Source organism: Aotus nancymaae, unplaced genomic scaffold (assembly GCF_030222135.1).
Source record: "Aotus nancymaae isolate 86718 unplaced genomic scaffold, 86718_ANA_hifiasm-v0.15.2.pri h1tg000077l, whole genome shotgun sequence".
NCBI classification, from domain to species: Eukaryota; Metazoa; Chordata; class Mammalia; order Primates; family Aotidae; genus Aotus; species Aotus nancymaae.
The window spans coordinates 18,332,350-18,360,043 of record NW_026988492.1 but is presented as its reverse complement, the minus strand read 5'-3'; positions in this window follow the sequence as shown (position 1 = coordinate 18,360,043).

Here is a 27,694-nt window from a genome sequence, read left to right as displayed (position 1 = left end):
TAAAAAAAAAACAGATAAATCTCAACTAAAATGAAAAAACAAAGTCAGTAGACACCAACATCAACATGACAGATGTTAGAATATCTAACATCTGTCTAAAGATATTTTAAAGCAGCCGTTGTAAAAATGCTTCAAGGCTGGGTGCAGTGCCACATGCCTGTAATCCCAGCATTTCGGGAGGTTGAGGCATGCAGATCGCTTAAACTCAGGAGTTCGAGACCAGTCTGGACAACATGATAAACCCCATCTCTACAAAAAAAAAAAAAATTAGCCAGACATTGTGGCATGTGCCTGTAGTCCCAGCTACTCAGGAGGCTGAGGTGGGAGGATCACTTAGCCTAGAAGGTTGAGGCTACAGTGAGCTGTGAGCATGCCACTGCACTCCAGCCTGGCCAACAGAGCAAGACCTTGTCTCAAAAAAAAAAAAAAAAAGGTTGCAATGTGCAGTTATCAACATGCATGGAAAAAATGGAAAGTGGGAAGGCTCAGCAAAGAAACTAAAGAGAGTCCAGGCATAATGGTTCATGCCTGTAATCCCAGCACTTTGGGAGGCTACAGCAGAAGGATCACTTGAGCCCAGGACTTCAAGACCAGCTTGCGCAACATAGACCATGTCTCTATTAAAAGAAAAATTGCCAAGCATGGTGGCACATGCCTGTGGTCCCAGCTACTTGGAGGCTGAGGCAAGAAGATCACTTGAGCCTGGGAGGGTGAGGCTGTAGTGAGCTGAAATCACACCACTGCACTCCAGTTTGGGCAACAAAGTAAGACCCTGTCTCAAAAACAAGACAAAAACCACAAAGGAATTGAAGAGATAAAGAAGAACCCAATGGAGATTTTAGAACTGAAAAATACAATAATTGAAATAAAAACACTCGATGGACAGCTCGAGAGCAGAATGAAGAGGGCAGAGGAAAGAACTGGTGAACTTCAAGTTAGAACAACAAATTACAGGAAATTTGAATATCACAGAGAAAATAGGCTGAAAGAAAAATGAACAGACCCTCAGGGATCTGTGGTATTGTACAAAAAGATCAAACATTCCTGTCTTTAGAGCCCTGGAAGGAGAAAAAAAAGAGAACAGTACTAAATGGCTTACCTTTCAAATTTGGCAAATGATTCCAAACAGGATAAACCTAAAGGAATGAAAGAAACCACCAAGACACCAAGACATATTGTAGTCAAACTTATGAAAAGAACAGAAAACTCTTGAAAGCAGAAAGCAGCAAGAGAGAAATGATACGTGATCTATAATCTACAGGGGGAAAATAGTTGGAGTAATAGTGGACTTCTCATTAGAAATCCTGATGGCTGGAAGGAAGTGATACAAATGAAAGTGTAAAATAGAGCAATAACCCAGAATCCTATATTCAGTGAAAGCAACCTTCATCAATGAAGGGGACGTTAAGAATTCTCACAAGAAAGAAAAGTAAGGGAATTTGTAGACAGGAAAACTACCCTAAAGTAATAGCTAAACAGAGTTTTCTAAACAAAAACACCATGATACATCAGAAAATGAAAAAGAATAACAGAAAAAGTAAAATGTAATCATGCATCTCTTAATGACAGGGATAGGTTCTGAAAAATGTGTCGCTAGGCGAATCTGCCATTGTTTGAGCATCATAGAGTGTACTTATACAAACCTAGTGGTCTAGCCTCCTACGCCTCTGGACTGTACGGTATAGCCTATTGCTCCTGGGCTACATACATGTATAGCATGTCATTGTACTGGATACTGTAGACAACTATAACACACAGTGATAACTATTTATCAAAACCTAGAAAAGATATAGGAAAAATAGGGTATTATATTCTTATGGGACCATCATATATGCAGTCTATCATTGACCAGAACATCGTCTTGCAGCGTATGACTGTAAAATGCATTTTCCTTCTCTTGAGTTTTCGAAAGTATATTTGAGTGTTGAAGCAAAGCAAAAATTGTAACACTGTCTTAAGTGCTTCTAAATCTATATAAAAGAAACATTAATACCATTTATAAATAGGAGGTGATATCCTTCACTACGGTCCCACTAGTAAAATGTTGACACCAGTAGCTAGTGAAGTAGTTCCTTCTGCAGCGGACTTTGTGCCCCCAAGGGTATGACCTATGTGGATTATACAAATGGACTCACTTCCTCTCTGGATTTTGGTCGACTTCAATAAACAGGGAGCACCAGCAGAATGCTGGAAATAGAAGGAAAATGGAGTATGAGATCCGGGTATTTATTTTTCTGTTTTCCTCCCTGCGAGTAGACCAGCAGGTCACCGCATCTTTTTATCCCGAATGTCTCAGAGTCATTGGTTCAGTCAGCTGCATCTGTTTGGCAGAGAGGGAGAGAGGGTAAAGCTCATATAGACAAAGCTATAAAAGCCTTTAAAAACATTATGAAAACATACAAGGCCAATTTTGGAACTGGTACACATTTTTCACCCACTTTCCATTGGCCGTAACTCAGTCCTGTGGCTATACCTACTTGTAAGGGATGCTGGGTAACAATCTAAGCCGTGACATCATTGCAATTTTTAGTCTGATATAAAACATGTGTTTCTTAATTCAAATTTATCTTATGTGTCTCAATAAAGTTTTGTACTCCACACGCTCCCTCCTTTGGAACCCGCAGGAAGACTAGATGGCACAAATTCTGGACTGCATGTAGGAACCCACACCCCAGTTCCATCCCCTATTGACAGTAAAAACCTAAGCCATTTTCAGATTAAACAGAGTGTCTGCCCCGCTGTTCCTAGAGAGCTTCAATATATAATAAATTGCTTCATTGTGTCTTGGTGTATGTGTGGCACATCAGTCTCAACCTCTCAACAACTTTTGGGTAGAAGATGATGGGTCCTGTCCTCTGTGGGGCAATCAAAAGACAGTCTGTTTTCATATTAGGTTATTTACATTTTGCTGAATAATTTGTAAGAATTCTTCATATATATATTTTTTGCCACCCAAATTTGTGGGTGGTCTTTTACATTGTCAATATCAAATTGGAATTATGGTTATTCTAGCTTCAGGAAACGAACTGATGAGTGTTCTACTTTTTCTATACTCTGGAATAGCTTGTTTACAATGGAAACTATTTATTCATTGAATATCATTGAATATTTGGTAGAATTTGGAGGATTGAAAAATGACCTATTGGGTACAATTTATACTCTTTGGGCAACAGTTACACTAAAAGCCCAGACTTTACCACTATGCAATTCATCCATGTAACCAAAAGCACCTGCATGCCTACATGTATCGAAATTGAGAAAAAATTTAACTAAATTGATTAAAAGTGATTTTTGTATTAAAAAATACGTGCTAAATAACATCAGGAAGAAATTACAAAACAATTCTATGAAATTTTACAATCTAACTTACGTAAGTTTAAATATATTTAAATATGTCACCATGTCAGCACTCAGTATTTAAAACACTTATTCACAATCACTTTGGTTTCCAGGAAATAAAAAATGTTTTCTATATGGATGCTTCTCTATGTTAAACAAACTTAGAAGTACTCAATGCATGCCTATTAAATAAACTGATAAATTAGGGGAAAAAAGATTCTAGTTTCAACAGGTTTTATATTTAAAATATTTAACAACTGGTATAGCATGAATATTAAGCAATCTAAAGAGATATTGGCTAAATCAGAATCAACACCAGTTGTAAAAACCCATGTGAATGTACTGGGGTGTTCTGGATAAGCAACAGCATTTTCTGGAATGAAGGTAAATTCATCTAGAGAGAATTTGCATTTGGTTTCTCTAGGCGTCTGGGGACACTTACTGTCCAGGATCACTTTAAACTACATTTTGCCTTGAGATGTTTTGGAATCTAAACTCGTGAATTTCATTTGTAAAGTCTCCTGATGGTCAACTTTGGGGGCTATACCCTACTTCCCTAAGATCTGCTTAGCACATAGTTTGAAATAAGTTACTTCTTTTTGGAAATTCTTGCAGAGAATAGGTTTCTTTCTAGTTTTTCTTTTACAAGGGGACTCTTTGGGGTCCCAGCTTGGAAAGAGGAAAGTCTCCTAGTAGACTTAGTATGCTGGGTGGTCCTTGGGTTTTGCAGGGAATGGGTTTATTTTTGGTTTTCTCTTATAAGGGGACCCAGTTTTAAAGAAGAAAAATCTTCAAGCACACTTAGTGCTCTAGGTGGACCGTGGACTGTGACTCCTATGTCCTGTATCACTGGAGTTCTGGAAAACTGAAGCTCCAATTTATCTCAGGCAAAAGACCATAAGCCAAAAGCCAGCTACAGAGAAGGGCCCCCCAAAACCCCATAGAACTTATGGCCTGAGGATGTCTTACTTTCCTGCGAGCTCATCAATGAATTAAATATAGTTTAAAAGCTTTATCCAAAATTGTTCATTGTTTGTAACCTGTGGGGAAATTGGCCCAGGTATTTCTTCTTCCTATTATGAAACTGAAATTCCGATGTTAATACTTTTTTCTAATGCAAAGCTGGTTAAACTACATATGAATTGAACCTGAGACAATAACATTGTTTTGATAGAACTTAATCAACAAAATTAACTAGATGAGGCACATTAGTTTAAATATAATTTGGTATTTGATGAAATTATGGCAAAAACAGTAAAGAAAATTACCTTAAAGGGCTTGTTTTCTAGGAAGGAAAATAAATAGTTTGTCTCTAAATTAGATATAATTTTTAAAAATGTTGACCAGTATACTTATGTGGTTGTGAAAATAGTAGGCATTAAAACACCACATCTTAAATGTAACAACATTTAAACACTGAAACAACATATCTGAAATGTAAATGATCATAGTTGGAATTGCTGCATTGATTATACCATTTTAAAAAGTTTCAAACATTGACTTTGAAGCTTATTGGTTCGTTCATCATGACATATGGGTAATTTGTAGATAATCAATGGAATTGTCATTAAATCTCCCAAAAGATGTAGTGTTATATTCATAAGAGGTATAGAACAAATTCCCAGGAAAATCTATCACAGACACAAGGCTTCATTACATGCAGACTAAAGAATGAACACTAAACTGAAAGTGTCCAATAAAGTGTGAGCTCAAATGTCTTCAAACTAGCAATGTGAAGTATCATTGCTATATTTTTCACAGTCAGTAATAAGCAGTTTGATTCTAAAAGTACATTCTACCAAAAGAACTTGGCCCCAACCAGGACTAGGGAAACAGAATTAGCTCTGAACACAAAGGAATATGGATGAAAGATAGTCCTTTCTTTCCGGTTTTGTGGGTGAATTACAACTCAGGAGAGAATTAGAAAAATGTGTGGATTATTTTGAGGAAAAAAAAATCAAATTTCCATTCACACTGAGAGGAATTGAAGGAAGTAGAAACATAACTGCTTTGTTTTGTGTTCTGATTAAAAGAGAAAGCAAAAACTAAATACATTATTCTAAGCTTTGGAAAATGTTTTTATTTAATACAAATATAGTGCTCAGGGCAAGAGTTTACATACATAATATATTTGTATATATAAATCTATATTATATAAATATGATATATATCTATTTTATTCAAATCAAATGAGACATCTCACTTTCTGACATACAAGCATATGGTATGTAAATGTGATATATACTTCCTAAAATAAAGAACTTTTTTATAAACCTCAATTTGGATGGCTTACATTGAGAAATAAGATATTTTATTAATACATTGTATGTAATTATTGCATTTGCTGTATTTTATATCCATGACACTTAATATGACTAACAGAAATGTAGCACACAATATTGTCTTTTTATACAGTTGCTGTGAAATCACATTGATAGCTGATGATAACCCATTCATTCAGTTGTTTCAAAAAATTTTTTTTGAAGCTTTTTGGTGGCTTAAGCTTTCCCCTGACCACTGGGCCCAGAATAGGATTAAGTGAAAGAGCAGAAATGTATCTCTCCATCTTCCGATCTGAGTGTATTTTTTAACACTTGCACTAAACCCATTTTTAAAAGAAATGAGACAAAATTTAGAAATTAGTCCTACATAAGGCCAGAAAAAAATCTGATTATTATGAATTGCCTAGGTATTCGATTTCTTTGTATTGGGCTCCAATCAATTTCAAATTGCAGTTGCTTTCATTTCTGAAATGGGGACTGAGTCGGACAGTTTCCCTTGCAAAGTCTGAATTCCCAGTTCCTCAAACGGTTCTCAATCTGAGCATGGTGGACCTCTCCAAGGAACTATCGGCGGGTTGGTCATAAATCATAGAGCCTTCTGTTGACCCCTATGACTGATTTCTAGAAACAAGATCAATGCACTTCATTCCTGAAACCTGAAAACAAGTATCTGTGAGAGAGGGTGTCAAGAAAGACAATATTTTAAAAGGTCAAACCTTAATTCACCTTGATTCCCAGAAATATTCCTTATAGCTTTTTGATGAAAACAATTTCCTAGCCCTTGATGATTACATTCTAACAGCCCTGCAGTCAGGAACATTAAAAGTAGTTATATGCTCATTTTTATTCCAAAAATTCTTAGCCTTGCTAAATCAACATACCCCTTTTCAAGCCCAGAAACAAATGTAGCAACTGACCAATTTCTAGAATATAAGTTCTCATATAAATACTGATATAAAAGTGTGTTCAGGAAGTAGTTTCTGTTGAAAATAAGAATAATATCATTTCTAAGATGTGTGTGTTGTATGTAAAATGTATGCAGTCCAAGAAACAAAAAGAAGCGTATTTTTATTGTTTCATCGTTTTGCTTGGTGCTTCAGTGACAATTATGTTGCAAACATTCTCTTGCAATTCATCTGTGTAAAATATCAGTAAAATTAAACCTTCAAGATGAAATCAGGAGGAAATCTTTCCATTTTTACTACTTTAAGATGTATTCCCTATCCCAGAACCCACCATTTTTCAAAGTATGTAGTTTGAAGAAATGACATTAACAACTTTTTGCATAAAAAACTTTTATGAATACAAACTTTGAGTGATTTTCTGGTAACTATAATTTATTTAAATTAGCTTTATTTAATTACCCATACAGCTGTTCTGCGCCCTGAACATAGCCCAAGGGAATATTTAAAGTGCTTAAGTCTAAATGTCATGTTTCATCACTATGTAACATGTAGCAAACTACAACAAAAAATTTTTGTTGTTCACTGGGTAGTACTTCAAGAATATGGCATTCCTTTCTTTCTTATCTGATATTATAATAGTTATAAAGCTACAAGCTAAATGTAAGTAGGACTGACTTCCTTTGAACACCATCACGTCATCATTCAAGTTACAGCTATATCCTTGCTGAGAGAGAACTCTTTCATTCCAGTAGTTGTAATTACCATCTATACATAGAGTTTTCAAGATCCATAGCATAGCGCACTTTGCTTTCTCGTTCTTTAGACCCCTACATCCAATGTCAACTGAACATCTCCTCTTAAATAGTCCACATGTTCAAAGTGGAATTCGCCATCGTTCTTTCAACCAGATCATCTGTTGTATTCTAACATCAACAAACGCGGCTTCATTTACCATGTAGATGACTGGTTCTAAGATGCTTTAGGGCACAAAATGGCTTAGAGCTGACATCACCTCTATCCTTACATGGAACAAAGGCAGACAGTATCACTACTTAGCATACTAGAAAGAACTTGGACTCTGAAGTCAGGTGACCTGGGTTTGAATTGCAGCCCTACTGTTATTTACAATATTGTCTTGGGCAAATTATTTCTGGAAGCCTTGGTTTCCTCATCTACAACAAAAATACCATCAAACTTCCCAGCGATATCTAGAGAATTCAAGGAGAAAATACATGTGAAACTGTTGAATATAAGACCTAAGACAATGTAAATATAAATGATTTCTGTTTAGTATATTTCTAAAAGAAGAATCCAGTGAGGATGATAGGCCTAAAAACAGAATAAATCACCTTAATTTATAAAAGTAATAGAACTTGGTTTTCTGAAGTTTTATTAGGACTTGCCCAATGGTAGTGCCAACTAAAAATGTGGAAGGTAAAAGTACTTGTCAACCAAGTAAAGCACATTTTGGAAATACTTGATCTATATACACATAGCTTTAGGAAAAGAAGGGTGAATTTCCTGATAATATTATGGATCCTTTTTGGTCAATAGAAATTAATGAATACTTGACTTGCATTAGAGCAGAAGTTACAGGCGGTACTTCCCTACTTTTCCATTAGGAAGTGGGAAAATCAGGACAAAGATGTGATTGTCCTCCAAACTTAGGGTTTCTTTTGAATCCCAAAGGATCTTTCAATACAATTAAATTTAAATGAGATTCTGTCATAAGCTCCATTGTACAATGCACCACGCAGTCATCTCAGAAGGCTCAGCTTTTCCTGTTCCGAGCTGTCGTGTGAGCGGTTTGGGTGGCACTTGTTTCACAGAGCATGATTTACTGTCATGACTATCTTTCAAGTGGAAGATGCAGTGGGCGCCCTGATGACCTGGTCAACAGAAATGAATAAACACTTGACTTGCATTTAAGCAGAAGTTAGAGGCAGTGATTTCCTAATTGACAATAAGAAAATAGAAAAACCCCAGATGGTCTCAATATTGTTTCAATATCCCTAAAACTGATGAGAAACCTCTGCATCCAAATGGCCTTACTCCAATTAGAGCATCAGTCCAATAAATAACTTGTCCAACCATATATACAGTTGTTGGGTCTTTTTCGCTTGGAAAAAGTAGCAAATGGCGATATCTGAAAGGAGCAGTTTACATTTTTCTTTTAATAAAGCAATTCAAGGTTGCTGGTGCGATACATTCAAATGCTCAAATCACACATACACCCAAAACACCCACAATGACTTATATGACATACTCACCAACAACATCACAGTATCCAGTTTTCATCACATTGTGGTTGAACTTGTTCATACAGGTAGGTTTGTCTCATGTTCCAGCCTTTATCCCCTAAGCATTTGAGGTCTGACAGTTTTATCTCCTTATCACATTATTTCAGTTATTTGCAAGCAAGATGTAGCAGGTACCTGAACATCTTGGGGATAATTACTCTTCCAGTAATTTGCAACACTAATGATACTTTTCTAGTTTTTTATGGTGCAAGCGTTTTATGCTTTATTAATTTGCACTTGGTCTTTTCTTTGATATTTTTTCTCCTGTCTGAGTTTTACAAGTCTATAGCTTGTACTGTGCCTATGAAGAATGTTTTCTACTATAAAATAAGGAAAATGATTATGATAATACTGAAAAGGCCAAATGGTGGCCTTTATAAGAAAAAATATATATTATCAAACTTGTTTTTTTTTTATCTTCCCTAAATTCGAGGTTAAGTAATAAAGTTGAGTGAGGCTAGTTAAGGAATACGTGCCTCAAGGGTATATATCAGCCATGATCACCCTAGTAGGCTAGTGTATCATTAAGAGACCATGTGAGAGCAGGAAATCAAAGCCCCTTTGTACTAATCCTTGAGATCTGGTCCTACGTCTGACTCAAATTGTCTAGGAAAAGTGAATTGATAGGGCAGGTTAAAATATCAGCATAAGATGAAGAAGCTGTTATAACTGTTTTCTGACCCTACAGTTTTGCCTTTTCCTGGAATGCCATATAAATGAAATTACACAATCTATTGCCTTTACAATCTGGCTTATTTTACGTACAAAAATGTGCTTAAGAGTCATCCATTTTGTTGCATAAATCAGAAGTTTGTTCCTTTTTATTGCTGAAAGTACTCCATTCTATGGATACATCACAGTTTTTTTATCCATTCACTTGTTAAGGAGCATATTGACTGCAGCTTTTTTGCAATTTTGAACAATGCTGATATAAAATTTTATCTACAGGTTTTTGTGTAAACATGAGTTTTCATTTCACTTAGGTAAATAAGTAAAACTAGGATCACTGAGTTGTATTGTAAATTTATGTTTAACCTAATAAAAAATTGCTAAAATATTATCCAAAGTGTCTGTACTATTTGACATTCCAACAGCAATGAATGAACATTTTTATTGCTCTGCATTCTCACCAGTATTTGGTATGGTCAGTTTCTTTTTTTAAAAAAAAATTGTTTAGCCATGCTAATAGGTGTGTGGTAATATCTTAAGGTTTTAATTTGTTCTCCCATAGAGACTAATGATGTTGAGTATCTTTTCATATGCCTTTTTTTTTTTTTTTTTTTTTTGCCATTTCAATGTCTTCCGTGGTGACATCTGTTTGGATGTTTTGCTCATTATTTATCAATTGTTTACTTATTATTGAATTCTAGTGGTTCATTATATATTCTGAATACATCCATTAAAAGTTATATGATTTGCAATTTTTTCTCCATCTGTGACTTGTCTTTTCATTCTCTTAACAGTATCTTTCACTGACCAATACTTTTAGTTTTGATACAGTCCAATTTACCAACTTTTTAGATGGTTTGTGGTTTCTGAGTAGTATCTAAAAATTCATGTCTAAACCCAATGTCATCCAGATTTTTATTCTACCTAGGAGTTTTACAGTTTTATGCTGTATATTTAGGTCTCTGATCAATTTTGAGTTAATTTTTGAATATCTTGTGAGATTTCTATTTATTTTTCTACATATTGATATTGTTCTAGCACTAGTTGTTTCAAGAATTATCCTTTCTCTATTAAACTGCCTTTGCACTTTTGTAAAATATCTTTTGATTATATTTGCGTGCGTTTAATTCTGGGCTATTTTATTTCATAATTAATGTGTTTATCCTTTTGCCAAAGCGACACTGTTTTGATTACTACACTTTGTAATAAGTCTTAAAATCAGGCCACAAGTGCAGGTTCTGCCTTCAGGCAGTGTGAGTCCTCTGATTTTATTCTTTCAATAATGATTTTGGTTTTGTTCTTCTTTCAATAATTATTTTGGCTTTCTAGTTCCTTTGCCTTTTCATGTAAATTTTAGAAGCAGCTTATTATTATTTTCTAAAAAAGTTTTCTGGGATTTTGATTACCATTGGGTTGAATCAGTAGATCAAATTGCAGGGAATCAACACCTTAACAACATTGTTTCCAATTCATGAACATTGTATATCTCTCCAAGTATATACATCCTTTATTTCTTTCATTAGTGTTCTATAGTTTTCAGCAGACAGATTCTGTACATGTTTTGTTAGATAGATCATTGTTTTGGTTTTATTATAAAGGATATTGTTTTTCAAACTACAAATTCCAAATACTCATTTCTGGTATATAGGTATACAATTGATGTTTGTATATTCTCTTGGTATCCTATAACCTTTTAAAACTCATTTCTTTAGTCCCTGAAGTTTGTTGTAGATTCTTTGGGATCTTCTACACAGACAGTCACATTGTCTGCAAATTCTGTTTTTAGCCCAACAGAATTGTCCTCAATCTCCAAGTTATACTCTGTATAGAGCAAAACAGTTTCTTCAGTCATGTCACCTATCTTGCCCACACCTGTGTTCCACACTTATCAAACTGTAATGTAATTTGTAGTTATAAGTTTTTCTACACTAGACTATTATATCCCCGCAAGAAGGACCTGTCATTGTTGCCTTTTCATTCCAAGCATCTAATAAAGAAGCAAACACCTAAGAGGAAGGCATTGTTTATTCAGTAAAAGATGGGCCCAAAATAGGAGAAGTCAAGGAAAAAAGGAAGAGAAGGGAGAAAAGAAAAATGAGACAAATTTACACACTACTGCCCAGGTGCAGTGGCTCATGCTTGTAATCTCAACACTTTGGGAGGCTGAGGTGAGCGGATTGCCTGAGGTCAGAAGTTCGAGACCAGCCTGGCCAACATGGTGAAACCTTGTCTCTACTAAAGATACAAAAATTAGCAGGGTATGGTAGCAGGTGCCTATAATCCCAGCTACTGGGGAGGCTGAGACAGGAGAATCACTTGAACCCAGGAAGTGGAGGTTGCAATAAGCCAAGATCACACCACTGCACTCCAGCCTGGGTGATAGAGACTCTGTCTCAAAAAAAAAAAAAAAAAAGATACATACTAATAAACATATATTCAAAGAAATATTTAGTTTACTTGTTTTCTATTACTGATATATTAACCTTCCTTAAGTATGGCCCAACTAGCACTGGAAAGAGAATATTAAACTTGCCAATTCTTTATCTTCATCTCTTCTAGTTTAAATCATTTTATTCAGGCAACTTAGTGTGTTTGGGTAAATGTTCAAGTTTTCAGTTCTTTCTCTCCATCTTACTCTTCTTCTAGATGGCATTACTCATAGGCCCTCATGCTGGCCTGGGATCTAAGCACTGTTAGCTTATGCTGCTGTTGTTCACCTTTTCCTGACTCCTCAACATCCCTTGGTTTCCTTGTGGTGACTGTTCTGCTAGCACCACCTACTGAAGTCTTGACTGAAGGTTGCAGCTGATAAAGTCTATACTTTCTCTTGGAGTGGTCAGGGCCTATGGCTCTCCTTTTATTCAATTCTAGCTGAGCTCTCGCTGGCCCTGAAGCCTACTCTAATTCTCATCCAAATTATCTTTCTATCCTCTGGCTTAGGAATTGTACACCCCACAATCCCTGCAGAGGTTTATTCTATCCCTTGCCAGAGCTGCCTTTGTGAAGTTTTAGCATCTCATTTCTCACTTCCCCCCTATTCTGCAGGGTGACTAGAAGAACATTTGGATGCTTTCTGTACTAGCTGGGAGCCAAAGTAGACTCAGGAGTCCTACTCTCTGCCTAACCATGGTAAGGCATCTGCTCATCCAGCATGGTGGTCTCCTCTTGTGTTGAGTGAAAGTACAACATTGGAATGGTTTTATTTGATCTTTCATATGGCATTTTGGAATTAGGACAGTAGATTTCAGAATGGAATTAATGTGTACTTCCCACTGGACTTGATATTTAAAAAGACTTTTCTGGCAACATGAACCACCTCTTTAACCCAATTCTGGCACACAGTAGTAAAACCAAATGAAAATACAACCTGACAAAAGACCCAATAGGGTAGTTGTCCAAGTAATCAAGTCACTGAAAAATTCAGCTCTAATTCCCCATCATAGTGTGAACATGGTTGAAGCTATAAATATGAGAGAACTTATTGAGAAACGTACTTTTTGTCCTTTCATTTGTTATATTGGATTTTTTTAGCCCACTTTAGTAGTTACATAAAACACTATACCTTTGCTGTTTATTCTTATAGTTAAGGCCTTTGCTGTGTGTACACTAGTTTCTAAAAGTGTATGGTCCTCTATCTCTGGGTTTAACTCATAAATTTCTTTTTTAAGTCAATGGCATTCAAGAGTATTGTTGGAAATAGATGCTTGGTGCTGCAGGAAAAATTAGCACTGAGACAAACGATTTTTACTGCCTGGATTGCAGGAAGGGCACTCTTACTGGCTAGCGAGGTTGCACTTCCTGCAGTCCAGGAAGTAAAATTGCATTGCTGAAAGATCCTTTGTCTCAGTGCTAACTTTTCTTTGTGGCACCAAGCGTCTATTTCCAACAGTATCATTTAAAGTACCCATGATTATATATGTGTATATATGCATACTATATATGTAATATATTATATATGTAATACATTACATAAAACTATATTAAAAATATTCAGGCAGCTCCTGGTCACCTCATTTCTGGTTACACTATATGATGAATAACAATGATTCCTATATTTACACATAAATCTCTGGATTTTATTATTCTAAAAAATTTCCCAAAACGCATTCATCAGTCCTTCAGTTTTTCAGGTGCAGTTTTTTGGTTCCCGAGCCTCATGTTTCTTGCTCTATAATTGCTCGAGGTGGTGCTCCTCCCTGATCAACAACTCTTCCAAATGGTTCATGTCACTCCCTATAAGTATAGCTTGCATATTAAATTCGTATTTCTGTGAAATTAATTTTTCCAAACTGCCCTGGCATCATTTAATTAGGCCACCGGCCTATTCCAATGGACGAAAACTCCTTTTCACAAGTTCCCTTCCTTTTTTGCAAACATAAATGCCTCCGTTCCATGTAGGCGTTGCCACAGAAGTTCACAGTCACGTCGTGGGAGAGGGTGTGATCACAATTGAAAAGGATCCCACAGAAAACTCAGGAACTGCAATGGGTTTGACACTGCTAGTTAGATTCAGGCCACAAAGTAATTGTCCAACTGGTTCCATTTGCAATGAAGTCTTAACGTGACTATTCAGAGAAGATTGAGGAGTAGGTGGCTGACTTGGCCCATTTTAGGCCCTGTTATTTTAAAACTGAAAAAAGCCATATACACAAAACATTGCAGCACTTCTAAAAGTGTAGCATTTGTGCCACCTGTCATTTGTGAAGTAATTTTAGGTGGCATGGGACCAAACATCTTGATCTTGATGTTTACATTTTCCCATCACTGCATAATTACCATGCATGACTCAAAGACTAGAAAGGAGGAGAGGAAAAAAAGAGGAAAAGAAGGTGAGCCAGAGGAAGAAGGAAGAGAAGCCAGGAAATCTGTCTATAGCTGAGGCGGAGGTGTTTGAGTCCCAAGACCGGACTGTGGTGCTTGTCAACTATATGGGTGGGGAAGAGTGTGTGTGTGACATATGTCTAGAGGAGGAGGCTGATGAGCAAAGTGCCCAAGGGAAAAATGGACTTCTTGCAATCCTTCCTTGACACCCAAGATCTCCAGATGGAGAACTCAGCCCCAACATGGAGCACATCCCACTGACAGTAGAAGAAAAGAATGCTTGGGAAGACATGTGGAGTAGAAAATGAGCAAGAAAGCTTTCAGAGAAAGCAAAACACGTAACACAGCTAAGAGTAGGGAGGTGGAATTTTCAGTAAATAGAGGCCTCCTGGGTAACAAGAAGATGGCTGAACTGCTAGTGATAGAAGAAAGGACAGGGATGGTCATTAGAACCTTGAACTGGAAGTTGAAACACTGAGATTGTCCTCTGGATGTGCAAAAAAAATCACACTGAAATCTGGGTAAATCAGTCTAAGTCTCTTCTGCTATAATTAGAAATATTTACATTTATTATTACTTCTTTATTTTAAAATAAGATTATTATTATTGTTATTTGAGACAGGGTCTCACTTGGTCACCCAGGCTGGAATGCAGTGGCATGATCTTATCTCACTGCAAACTTTTAACTCCAGGGTACGAGAAATCCTCCCACCTCAGCCTCCCAAGTAGCTGGAACTGTAGGCATGCACAAGCATGAACAGCTAATTTTTCATTTTTAGTAGAGATGGGGTCTTGCTTTGTTTCCCAGACTGGTCTCAAACTCCTAGACTCAAGCAATCCTCCTGCCTTGGCCTCCCAAGGTGCTAAAATTATAGGGGTGAGCCACCATGTTCATCCCTTATTTAATTTTTTAACTAATATTTATAGTAACCTGTGTATGGTGATAAAGTTTTCTCATTTGTGGTTGAAATATAAGTCTTCCTTGAAATTAATATTATTAAAATAAAAGAGAAATAAATGTTCGGATGAACACAGGTATCAAAAAAGTTAAATAGTAGTAAAATATCATCAATAACCATATGAATCCTGGAACCAGCCTGTCTGGGTTGAAATTCAGCCTGAACCACTTACTGACTGTAATCTTGATTAAATTACTTAACTTCTCTGTGCCTCCATTTTTGCATCTGTATAATGGGGGTAATGATAGTTCCAATATCGCAATGTTAATGTGACAATCCAATGAGTTAATATATCTGAAGTTCTCAGAAAAGTGTTTGGCAAATCTGTACGTTTTGTTTTGTATGTGTATATAGATATGATAAAAGCTGATTTAAAAGTTGCTGGAATATACAAATACAATCGTAACACTTGTCTAGTCTAATATCTCTTTTCTACAGAGATTTATAAGTCACATGTTTGTAAATCTCAAATTCTTGGTGCCAGGACATGGATTAGAATCCAGTTTTTTGGGGCCAGGTGTGGTGGCTCATGCCTGTAATCCCAGCACTTTGGGAAGCTGAGGTGGGCAGATCACTTGAGGCCAAGAGTTCGAAACCAGCCCGGCCAACATGATGAAACTCCATTTCTACTGAAAGAAATGCAAAAATTAGCAGGGCTTGGTGGTGTACACCTACAGGTCCAGCTACTCAGGTGGCTGAGGCAGGAGAATCGCTTGAACTCAGAAGGTGGAAGTTACAGTGAGCCAAGATCCACCACTGCACTCCAGGCTGGTTAACAGAGTGAGATCCCATCTTAAAAAAAAAAAAAAAATCCAGTTTTTTTTTTTTGCATCATCTTCTAACTCTACCTGTTTGTTTTTCATCAGTGTTTATCTTGCCACTACTGCCTGAGCAGGCAAGATAAAGCCTTATTACAAATGAGCTTCATTGTAAAAGGAAGCACATATCCTGTTAGCACAAATACATCACATCCAGCGTAGACAGAAGATTTGCAAAAATAGTCATTTTACTTAAGAATCTTATATCTTTTCTATCTCATGAAGCATGTGTATTATTACTCTCTGGTTAATAGAGGAAATGAAAAAGTGAGTGAGTGGCTGGCCACTAAGAGAGACAGACAGCAATGGCACGTGTCTCTTCTATCGGCACATAACTTTGCAGCGTGGATAACCTCAAATCATCAGCAAAAGATTCACTGATAAGACTTCGCAATTCTCATGAATTCATCCCTTAATTCTTATGGATTTGCAATTCTTATTCTTTATTTTCCATATTAATTATTGGACCATAGACTCTTTAACCCTTCATTGTTCACTAATTAAGTCAATTAATAAACTACATTAAGTTCATTTTAATGAGCGTCATTTTGGTCACTACACACACACATAACAAGAAGCCATATAACAGTGAAAATTAATCTCTCTTTAGACTCTCTCCTAATATTCACTTCTTTTAAGGCAACCAGAATGTGAACCTCTGTCTGGTGGGGCTGAGTGTTTCATTAAGTGAGCACAATAATTATGCCCTTGTTAGAAGCTTTTTAAAAGCTTTCAGGGAAATACAATTTGGAATAAATAATACTGATTAAACACCCTTTCATGGAAGAAATAATAGAAAGAGATCAAGTGATAAATAAAATGAATGTTGTGCTATCAAAGAAAATGGTGATTAATGGAAGGCCAGTCCTTTGCTTGCACTGGCACTTCTGTAAGCTGGTCAGTACCATTTATAATTGTGTTTTAGCGTTTTGCAGCCCAGTCATTTATACTAACGGTAACATTAAAGTGATAAATTAGGAAGAAACAGGTTGTCTAATCAGCAGATAGTCAGTGATGCAGCTCCAGTCAAAAGGAGAGTCATTCCATTTCTTTTCCTTAATAATTAAGGATTAGAAGGGTGGTTTGATTTGAAGGAAAATTTGCCAGATAGGCAGCTATTCACATATTTATTATTTTGATATTTCCTTTTCTTTCTTTTTAAAGTAGGTTTACTTTTTACTTTAGTCATCTTTCAAATGATCTTCCTTTTCTTCTAATCACCTGAAAGAAATAATTGCAGTAAGCTAGTACTATAAAAAGGTCATTTCTTGTACCTTAACAATTAGCTGTTTCAAAAAATTTAATACTAACTGCAGACTTGTTACTTTGCAAGGAAAGCCTAGCCAGCAAGGCTGTACTATCTGCTAGACTCAGTATCTCTTAAGTACATTCTTTTTTAGAAAATTTTACTTCAAGTTCTGGGATACAAGTGCAGAATCTGTAGATTAGTTACATAGGTATAAGTGTGCCCTGGTGGTTTGCTGCACCTATCAACTTGTCATCTGGGTTTTAAGCCCCACATGCATTAGCTATTAGTTCTAATGCTCTACCTTACCTCACCCCCACCCCCTGACAGGCCCTGGTGTGTGATGTTCCCCTCCCTGTATCCACATGTTCTCATTGTTCAACTCCCATTTATGAATGAAAATATGCAGCGTTTGGTTTTCTCTTCCTGTGTTAGTTTGCTGAGAATGACGGTTTCTAGCTTCATCCATGTCCCTGCAAAGGACATAATCTCATTCCTTTTTATAGCTGCTTAGTATTCCATGGTGTATATGTACCACATTTTCTTTATCCAGCCTACGATTAATGGGCATTTAGGTTGATTCCATGCCTTTGCTATCGTAAATAGTGCTGCAATAGACATGTGCATGTGTCTTTACAGTAGATGACTTATAATCATTATACACCTAGTAATCGGGTTGCTGGGTCAAATGTCATTTCTGGTTCTAGATCCTTGAGGAATTGCCACACTATCTTCCACAATGGTTGAACTAATCTACATTTCTACCAACAGGGAAAAAGCGTTCCTATTTCTCCACAGCCTCTCCAGCATCTGTTTCTTGACTTTTTAATAATTGTCATTCTGATTGGCATGAGATAGTATCAGCCATTCCAAAAACATATCAAAAGGTAAAGAGCATCACCATAATGAAGAATCTACATCAACTAATGGGCAAAACAGCTATCTAGAACTAAATGGCAGTATTAAACTCACATATATCAATATCAATCCTAAATTGAAGTGGACTAAATGCCCCAATTAAAAGACACAGACAGGCAAATTGGATAAAAAGCCAAAACCCAACGGTATGCTGCATCCATACCCATCTCACATGCAAGGATACACAAAGACTCAAAGGGATGGAGGAAGATTTACTAACCAAATGGAGAGTTAAAAAAAAAAAAAAAAGGAGCACCCAGATGCATAAGGCAAGTTGTTAATGACTTACAAAGAGACTTAGACTCCCACACAATAACAGTGGGACACTTTAACACAACATGGTCAATATTAGACAGATCAATGAGACAGAAAATTAACAAGGATATCCAGGACTTGAACTCAGACCCGGAACAAGTAAACTTAATAAACATTTACAGAACTCTCCACCCCAAATCCACAAAACATACATTTTTCTCAGTATCACATCACACCTATTCTAAAAGTGACCACATAATTGGAAGTAAATCACTCCTCAGCAATTGCATAGCATTTCACAGGTTTAAATGAAATATTGGTTGGCTGCTTGTTTGTTATTTTCCTCCCTTATTCCTTCCTGTCTCCGTTGTTAAGCACATTTATTGGCATAAAAGAGGTTTTTAATACACATTTTTAGACTGTATTCTAGCCTGGGCAATCCCGTTCTCTCTCTCTCCTTCTCTTCCTCTTTCTTTATCTCTTTCATTCTTTTTTTTTCTTTCTTTTTTCTTTCTTTTTTCTCTTAAAAAAAAATTAAAGTGTATTCACTTTTAAGCAGCAAAACTGCACTTTGTTAACTCTTTGATATCCTGAAGTGATTTTATTCTGGTTTGGAAAATAACTTTCCTTTTTCGAAAAATTAACAGACATACTTTACACTTTGGAGATTTTCATCTGCTCATATTTCCAGCCAAATTCCAATATTAGGTACTATTAAGCTTTACTAGTATTTCCCTTGATATCTACATACCAGATGTATGATACCACATGCTGCTGGTTCTGCTGTGCAACTTGGGTTAAATTCCTTTTTTGAAGGTGTCACTCAATGTGTTGCTTTTGACTTACTTGTCTTTCTCTCTTTTTTCATGGATTTCGCCAGAGTTTCCTTGGAACTACATTACAAGCTGCAGTATTTATCTGAAACGGTGCTTCTTTATCATAAATTTTAGAACAATCACGACAACTCTCACATGCACTGGAAACTCAGTGCCAGTATACAAAATCAGGGATGCCTAGGGGACAAGAGGAACTCATCGGTTTGTATAAGTTAAATGCCAGCATTCTAGGTTCATTCATGGACATCTATAAGGAGAATGTAAAAAACAAACCAAAAAACAGAATAGAGAAAAATGTAACAAAATAACCCAAAAATTTGGAATATAATTATTGCTTTGAATAACTTATTTCCACTTATTTTCTTTCTTTTATAGCTTATTAGTTTCCATTTGTCTTCCAGTCTTCAGCTTGGAAGCCACTTGCCCCATATAACCTTCTTGACCCATCAAGAATGAATTGGGAGCCCCACCAGTTTACCCAAACAGTGTCAGGTCACAGCCCCTGTTAAGCACTTAGCACCCTCCTCATCAGGGCCTGTTTACTTGTCCGTCTCCCAGTACAATGTTACCACCTTGATGCAGGGACAGTGCTATGTTTATTTTTGTATCCTCAGCACTTACCACAGAGAAAGTACTCAGTACAAGGCAATGCTTTGCATATTTTGACATGACTGCAATTTTGTCAAGAATGTAACCTCGCTAAAGTATAGAGCTGAGGTTTCTGCTAAAACAGCCTTGAAGACCACTGATTTGGTAGACACAGATCATAAACCCTTAGGTTTATGGCTAAGAGTATTAAATGATCTCTCTCATCCCTTTTTGCTTTTTACAGGTGGTAAGAGGAAAGCTCTGACTTCTTCTGTGTGAAAATTTGCAAAGTCTGAACAATGAAGTTTTATTACTACTGTTATGTTGTAGTTTTTATTTCAGATGGTAGAGAATTCCAATGAGTTATCCTGTAACTTAAAAAAATTTATTCTCAAATGTTCCCCTTCCAGCAAAACACAAGAAGAAAATCCGACATATTTTCCCATTTGCTGATTTGCAGATATGAACTTCTTTCAATGGCGGTAAGGAGGACATTTGAGCTAAGGTGATGATTTTCACCTGGCCTCTTCCCAAAAGTTAATATTTAACTTGTGCAAGTCCAGATTATGGGTTGAGCCTGGGAAAGATGCCTGATAGTGACTGCAGTTGGAAAGTATACACTTGTTTGTGTCTGCTTTTGCAAAATTAAAGCAAAACAAAAAAAATAGCTTGAATCAATGTTAAGGTTAAATGCATATAATTGAACTTAAGACCTACTTTTTCTGTAACATGAACAATGCATGAATGATAGCTAAGCTCTTTCCTTTTGAGTATTCCTCCTCTTAAAAGCCTTCATAATGACTTGAATTGGCAGTTTTGATGTCCTTGATAGACTATTCATGTTTCTCACAAATTTCTCTTTTTTTATTATTCTACTTGTTGAACAAATACTTTGTGAATGAATATTTGTTGGTTGAACAAATATTTACCATAGCATCCTTGGTAAAACACAGGCTCAGTCATCACATAGGCTTACCTTATGCTTGCTATTGCAATCATTCCTTAGTTGTTACAAATATTTTTAAGCAAGCTACTGGTGTGATAGGAATGTTCTGGGTTTAGTTAGGTATATAGAAAATGAGGCTGGAGATGTACATTGGAAAGGGTCAAGCTCTGAGCTTTAAAATGGAAATGATTTGGCTTTTCTTACATCTGCAAGTCAGAAGGAAAGGCCATGTCAAGAGTTCTTTATAAGATCTGGTTGAAAAAAGATAAATACATCTAGAGGGCTTGCCTTGTTTAGAGGTGAGCAGATTCATTTTTCCTCTTTATCTAATTAATAAAATTAAGCATATTTCTTTGTTTCTTGTTCAGGTTTATTTTGCAGGTATTTCCTGAACAATGACTATTAGTAATAAATATCAGATGGATTGGGATCACCTCTTTCTTTGCTCAGGTTTATTTTTATCAGCTCTGCTGTTACCCTGGGCTACACCTGAAGAACTGATGGGAGCTGAAAAACAAGACCACGAAATATGACAATAGAACTTTTCCAAGGGCAACAAGTAGGTTTTACTTAGCATTCAGCATTTGAAAACATGCTCATTATTTCAATGAGATTAAAAACATACAGGAATCCAAAAATATAATTAGGCAGAGCTCAGGCAAAGCATTTATAAATATGGTGGGTGAGAATAATGAAGATGACTTTGAGACACCTGATCTAGTTGATCTCTCTCTCTTCAAAGTATTAATATATTTTTTAAAAAGGCCAACTTCCTAGAGTGAACTATTTCACTTGCTGCAGCACAGCCTCAGCTGAACAGCATTAAGCACTTGAGAGACTCAGCATCTGAATAATACAGCCTTTTACCATTTGTGGTTTCCTTGATAAGGGGCAAAAATTACATTTCAGATTCTGCTCTCTCTTACATCTTCGTTATAAATTGTCTCCAGATTAGTGTCATTAATCATATTTTGTAGACAAAGAAATGAGATACACAGTAAGAAGTGATTTTTTTAAGATTTTAAAAGTTTGAGAGATAAAATTTAGACTTTACCAAATTCTAGTTCATATCAGTCTTTCAAGAAGACAAATTCAGTAATTTACAAACAATTTGAGGAAAAACAATGGTAAAAATTGAAAAATGCATTCCTTCTCAGGTAGCTTTTCTTTATTCATAATGAGATTGCTAAAATAATTTATTATAATTACCGCTATCTAAGTTAATGCTCCTATTAAAAAGTGTTTTTATTTTAAGGAACAAATTATATACAGCTGACTTGAAGCCATACTCAAAAAATTGGGTCACAGTGAAATAGTAGTTCCATATTTGTATTTTATGTTCATTTACTATCAGTCAAACATCCTCCACTATGGAGACTTTATCTAAAGTCAGATTCAACTCTTCAAATACTGAAGACATAAGTAAAATGCTCTCTGGCCTACAAGAAGTTGGCTGTTCTCTCTTCCTTAAGGATTATCTAGTGGAGGTGGGAATAAGTTTTGGACTCTAACTCTCCACCAACCTGAAATTACATATGATGCGATGGGCCTATTTATCTGAATCAATGACCTTTTTGCTATACTACCTAGAAATGATAGCTTTAAAAAATGACGTAAGTAGGTTTGCAAGATAGAAAGAAAATTCCTCGGGGCCAAAAATGAGAGAATGATAACCAGAGGAGTAAGTTTCTGAACTTACACTGAGTGATGTGAGCTGTATGCATATTTAGGGGCTGAATTTATACTGCCTGCAGGCTTGCTAATTTAAAGGTAGAAACAAAACATTAAAAACTGGTCTCAGGTGGATAAAGAAGGGTAGACGAAACCTAAAGCTAGCAGAAGATAAAGAGTAGAGTAAAAATTAATGAGATAGAGAAAAACAAACAAAAAAGCAGTGAACCAAAAGCTCTTTGAAAGATCAACAAAATTCAGCCAAATGGACCAAAAAAAAAAAAAAAAAGTAAGAAAAAACCCACTAAAACATATGAAATGAGATTTGAAAGATGGGACATTACTACTGACTTTACAGAAATAAAAAGAGTTATACGGGAAGGATGTAAATTGTATGCCAACAAATTAATTTAGATAAAACAGACAAATTTCTAGAGGAAAACTACTGAAGTTTACCCAAGGAGAAATAGAAAAATCTGATTAGCCATGTGACAGGTAAAGAGAATGAATTAGTAATACTAGTGAATTCCATCAAACATAAAAAATAATTAAAACCAATGATACCCAAATGCTTCCAAAAATAAAAAAGAAGAAAACACTTCCCATCTCATTCTATACGGCCAGTATTATCCTGGTACAAAAACCAAAGACATCACAATAAAAGACTAGCTACCCACATGTTTTATGACTACAGATGCAAAACTCTTCAACAGAATACTAACAGACTAATTCCAGCAACATGTAACAGGGATTATACACCATGACAAATTGCAATTTATCTTGGGAATGCAAGATTGGCTTAACCTCAGAAAATCAATTAATACGATAACTTATATCTCACACTACATCACAAAGAACTAGAAAAAAACAACAAACTTAAGTCCAACATTAACAGAGAAAGAAAATAATAAAGATTCCAGCAGAAACAGAGAAAATAGCAAATAGGAGACAATTTTAAAAAATGAAACAGTGGTTTCCATGAAAAGATCAACAAAACTAACAAAAACCTAGATAGAGTAAGAAAAATAAGAGAGATGACCCAAATAAATAAAATCAGAAGTGAGAGAGGAGAAATTACAATGGATGTATATATATCAATTTATATTGATATATTTATAGATATAAATATTGACATATATATTAATATAGCATGGTATCAAATATAATATACCAAAAGCAAGTGTCCACAAAGCTATTGTATTAAGCACAAAGCAGTTCTAAAATTCCTCCCAGGTCCAGTGGCTAGTAAATAGTAGAACATGATTGAACTAGATAATTTAGCTCTAAAAATTCTGTTCTTAATAACCAGGTCATATTGAATATAAGAAGCTACCTTAACATGACAAAGGTTAGTTACCAACAACCTCCACAAACATCATAATTAATGGTGAAATATTATGGACAATCCCCTTAAAGCCAGGTAGATGACAAAGTTTTGTTTTCACAATTTCTCTCAAATAATAGCAACATAGGGTAAGAAAATTGAAGGAAGTACACAGATTAAAGGGAAAGTCACAAAACTAATCTCAAATTTAAATTATGCAACTGTTTACATGCAACTTTTCCATAGAAAATCTCAGAAAAACTGATAAAGCTAATAAATCAGTGAAGTTAAGATACAAGTTCAATATACAAAAACCAGTAACATCCTAATCTATAATTATTCCAAAAATAATTTTAAAATAAAATGTCTAATAGATGCAAGAACTCAAATGTAACTAAAAAACAAATCTCTTAAAAGATGAGTAAGATCATAATGTAAAAAATTATAAAATTTGAATTAAGAAACTAAAAGATCACAGTAAGTTTAGATATTTACCATATTTGTATGTTTAGTCATCCAATATTATAATGCTAGCAATCAAAATTAGTTCAAGCAAAATCTCAACAGCTTTTACATAGAACTAGACAAGCTGATTCTAAAATTATATAAACGAAAACAGAGCCAAGATATGCAAGAGAAGTTTGATAAAAAAGATAAAGGTCAGAAACTCATCCTAACAAAGCAAAAATAAACCATGATAACACAATATAATACTGATATAGGAATAATCATAAATACTGAAATAGACAAATGGAACAAAAACAAAAATTTTAGAATAAAGATGTATCAATAGGGAAGATTTTTTAAGAATCCACAATAAGCCACAAAGAAGAAAAGAGTAAATTTCTATTTAAGAAACACTAGAAACAGAAGGTATAGACACTCAAAGAATATAAAAGGTATTAGTATCTAATACACATGTATAAATCTATACATCAATGTTTCTACATTATATAACCAAGTAAGAAAAATTGGTAAAAGATATATATAAGAAATAAAAGAAAAATCTAAACAGGTAAATTCTATATTTAAAAAAAATGCTTTACCTCACTAGCAATTAGGGAGATCAAAACAATGCCAAAAATGAGAGATCACTTCAAATCCTCAGGTTAGCAAAAATTATTATTTTTAAAACTTTAGTTTGATACTTATTTGTAAAATATTTTACAGATTATAAGAACACTAAATTTTTACAAATTATGTTGTAAATATTTTCTTCATTTTGATATTTTGACCATATACCTTTTTTCCATGAGAAATGTTTAATTTTTATGAAGTCAAAAATTTCTAATGCTTTTCTTTCTTTCCTGTTTTTTAAACCAAAGTTTTTATTACGTAACATTTAATCCAACCATATTTAAAAGATTATAAAACTGCTTTTTATTACTCAAAAAAAGAAGAAAGGTAACCACTTTGAGAAAAGTTCCTGACTTCGCCATTTAATAACAAACAGCAATTTAGTATTTAGTATTTAGGATACTTCAGTTGAAGGTGTTGAATTCACTTGTCCCTTTTCATTCCTCTCCATGAGTGCCATGGACTGCAGCTGCTTTTTATTGGCCATCTTGCTTCAACAGAAAAAAACCTAATGCTTTTCTAATACTGTTTTTCTTTTTTTTTTCCTTTGTATTTAAGCTTTATTGAGGTATAACTGGTAAATAAAATTGTATATATTCAAGGTGTATAATGTGACGATATATCTATGCCTTTTGAAATTATTACTACAATTAAGTTGATGACACATCTATCATCTCAATTACCAATATTGTGAGAGTGTGTGTGTGTGTGTGTGTGTGTGTGTGTCTGTGTGTGGTCACGACACAAGATATACTCTTGCTGGGCATGGTGATTTATGCTTGTAATTACAGCTACTTGTGAGGGTGAGCATGAGGATGGCTTGAGGCCAGGAGTTTGAGACCAGCCTAGACAACATAACAATACCCCACCTCTAAATAAATTTTAAGAAGAGATGAACTCTCTTACAAAAATTTTAAGTATGTATTTCCTTATCAGATTGCACTGATCAGAATGCCAAATGTAATGCTGACTAGAAATATTAATAGTGAGCACTTTTATAGAACTAATGACAAACAGAATATTTTTAACATTTTACCATGTAATGGAACATTTCTTATAGGTTGTTTTAGGCATTGTTCATCAGATTTGAACATTTCCTTTATTTCTAGTTGGTTGAGAGTTTTTAAAAATTGGTTTAGTTTTGCTGTTACCATGAATAGATGGTGAAATTTGTCATATGCTTTTACCACTTTTAGAAGTGTGCTGTTTAATCTCCAAGCATTTGAGAATGTTCCAGCTATTCTTCTTTAATCAGTTTCAAATTTAGTTCCATTGTGGTGTGAGAAAATACACTGTATAATTTTTATTGTTTTAAATTTGTTAAGGTTTGCTTTATGATCTAGAATGTGGTCTTTCTTGGTAAATGTTCATTGTGAGCTTGAAAAGAATGTTTATTCTGCTGTTGTCAGATGAAGTAGTTTATGGATGTCCATTATATACAGTTGGTTGTTGGTACTGTTGAGTTTGATGATGTCCTTACTGATATTCTGCCTGCTAAAACTATTTCTGATAATAGAGTGTCAAAATCTCCAACTATAATAGTGAATTCATCTACTTCTTCTTGCACTTATATCAGTTTTGGCCTCTGTATTTTGAAGCTCTGTTGTTAGGTGCATACAAATTAAAATTGTTATGTATTTGTGGATAACTGACCCCTTTATTATTATGTAATACCCTTTATTTCTGATAACTTTTCTTGCTCTGAGATCTAATATGTCAGCAATTAATATAGTTATTTCTGCTTTTTTTTAATTAAAAAAATTATGTTAGCATCATAATGGGCCAAAAAAAGACATACCATGCTGATATATTTTTTCTCTGGCTTCTTTCAGAATTTTTAATTCATCCTTGATTTTCTGTAGCTTGAAAATTATATGCATAGGTGTAGAATTTTGTATTATCTTTCTTGGTGTTCCCTAAGCTTCTTAAATATGTGGTCTAATGTATGACATTAATTTGAGGAAACAGTCATTATTGTTCCAAGTATTTCATTTGTTCCTTTATTTTCTATCCTTTCAATATTTTCATTACACGTAGGATGTGATATCATTTGGAGTAGTCCCACAATTCTTGGATACTCTGTTCTTGGATGTTTTCTAGCTGTTTTTCTCTTTACTTTTCTATTTTGAAGGTTACTACTTAGATATCCTTAAGCTCAGCTCTGTCTAGTCTAGTAATAAGCCTATCAAAGTTAGTCTTCATGTTTCTTCCAGTGTTTTTGATCTGTAGCATTTCTTTTTGTTCTTAGAATTTCCATCTCTCTGCTTGCATTGCCTACTTGCTCTTGCATAGGCATTTAAAGGCTTTACCCATTAAAGCCCTTAGCATATTAATTAATCATAGTTATTTTAAATTCCTACTCTTCTTAAAATTAATCCCAACATCCCTGTCTATCTGAGTCTGGTTTGAATGCATTCTCTGTTCTTTCAACTTCTTTTTTTTTTTTTTTTTCCTTTACTATGTCTTGTGATTTTTTTTTTCTGAAGAGCTGGACATTATGTACTGGGTAAAAGGAACTGCTGAAAATAGGCCTTTATTTTTTAATCCAAGAATCATAAGGACAAGCATGAAAATAGGCCTTTAGTAAGTGTTGGTAAGGTGAAGAGGGTAGAGCAGCTCTTTATAGTCCTATAATTAATTCTGTCTTTTAGTGAGCTTGTGCCGCTGGACTGTGAACTTCACACATGCTTCTCAGTTTTGTTTTGTGTTTTTCCCTCTCCTTAAGGGGAACAGGATGGCT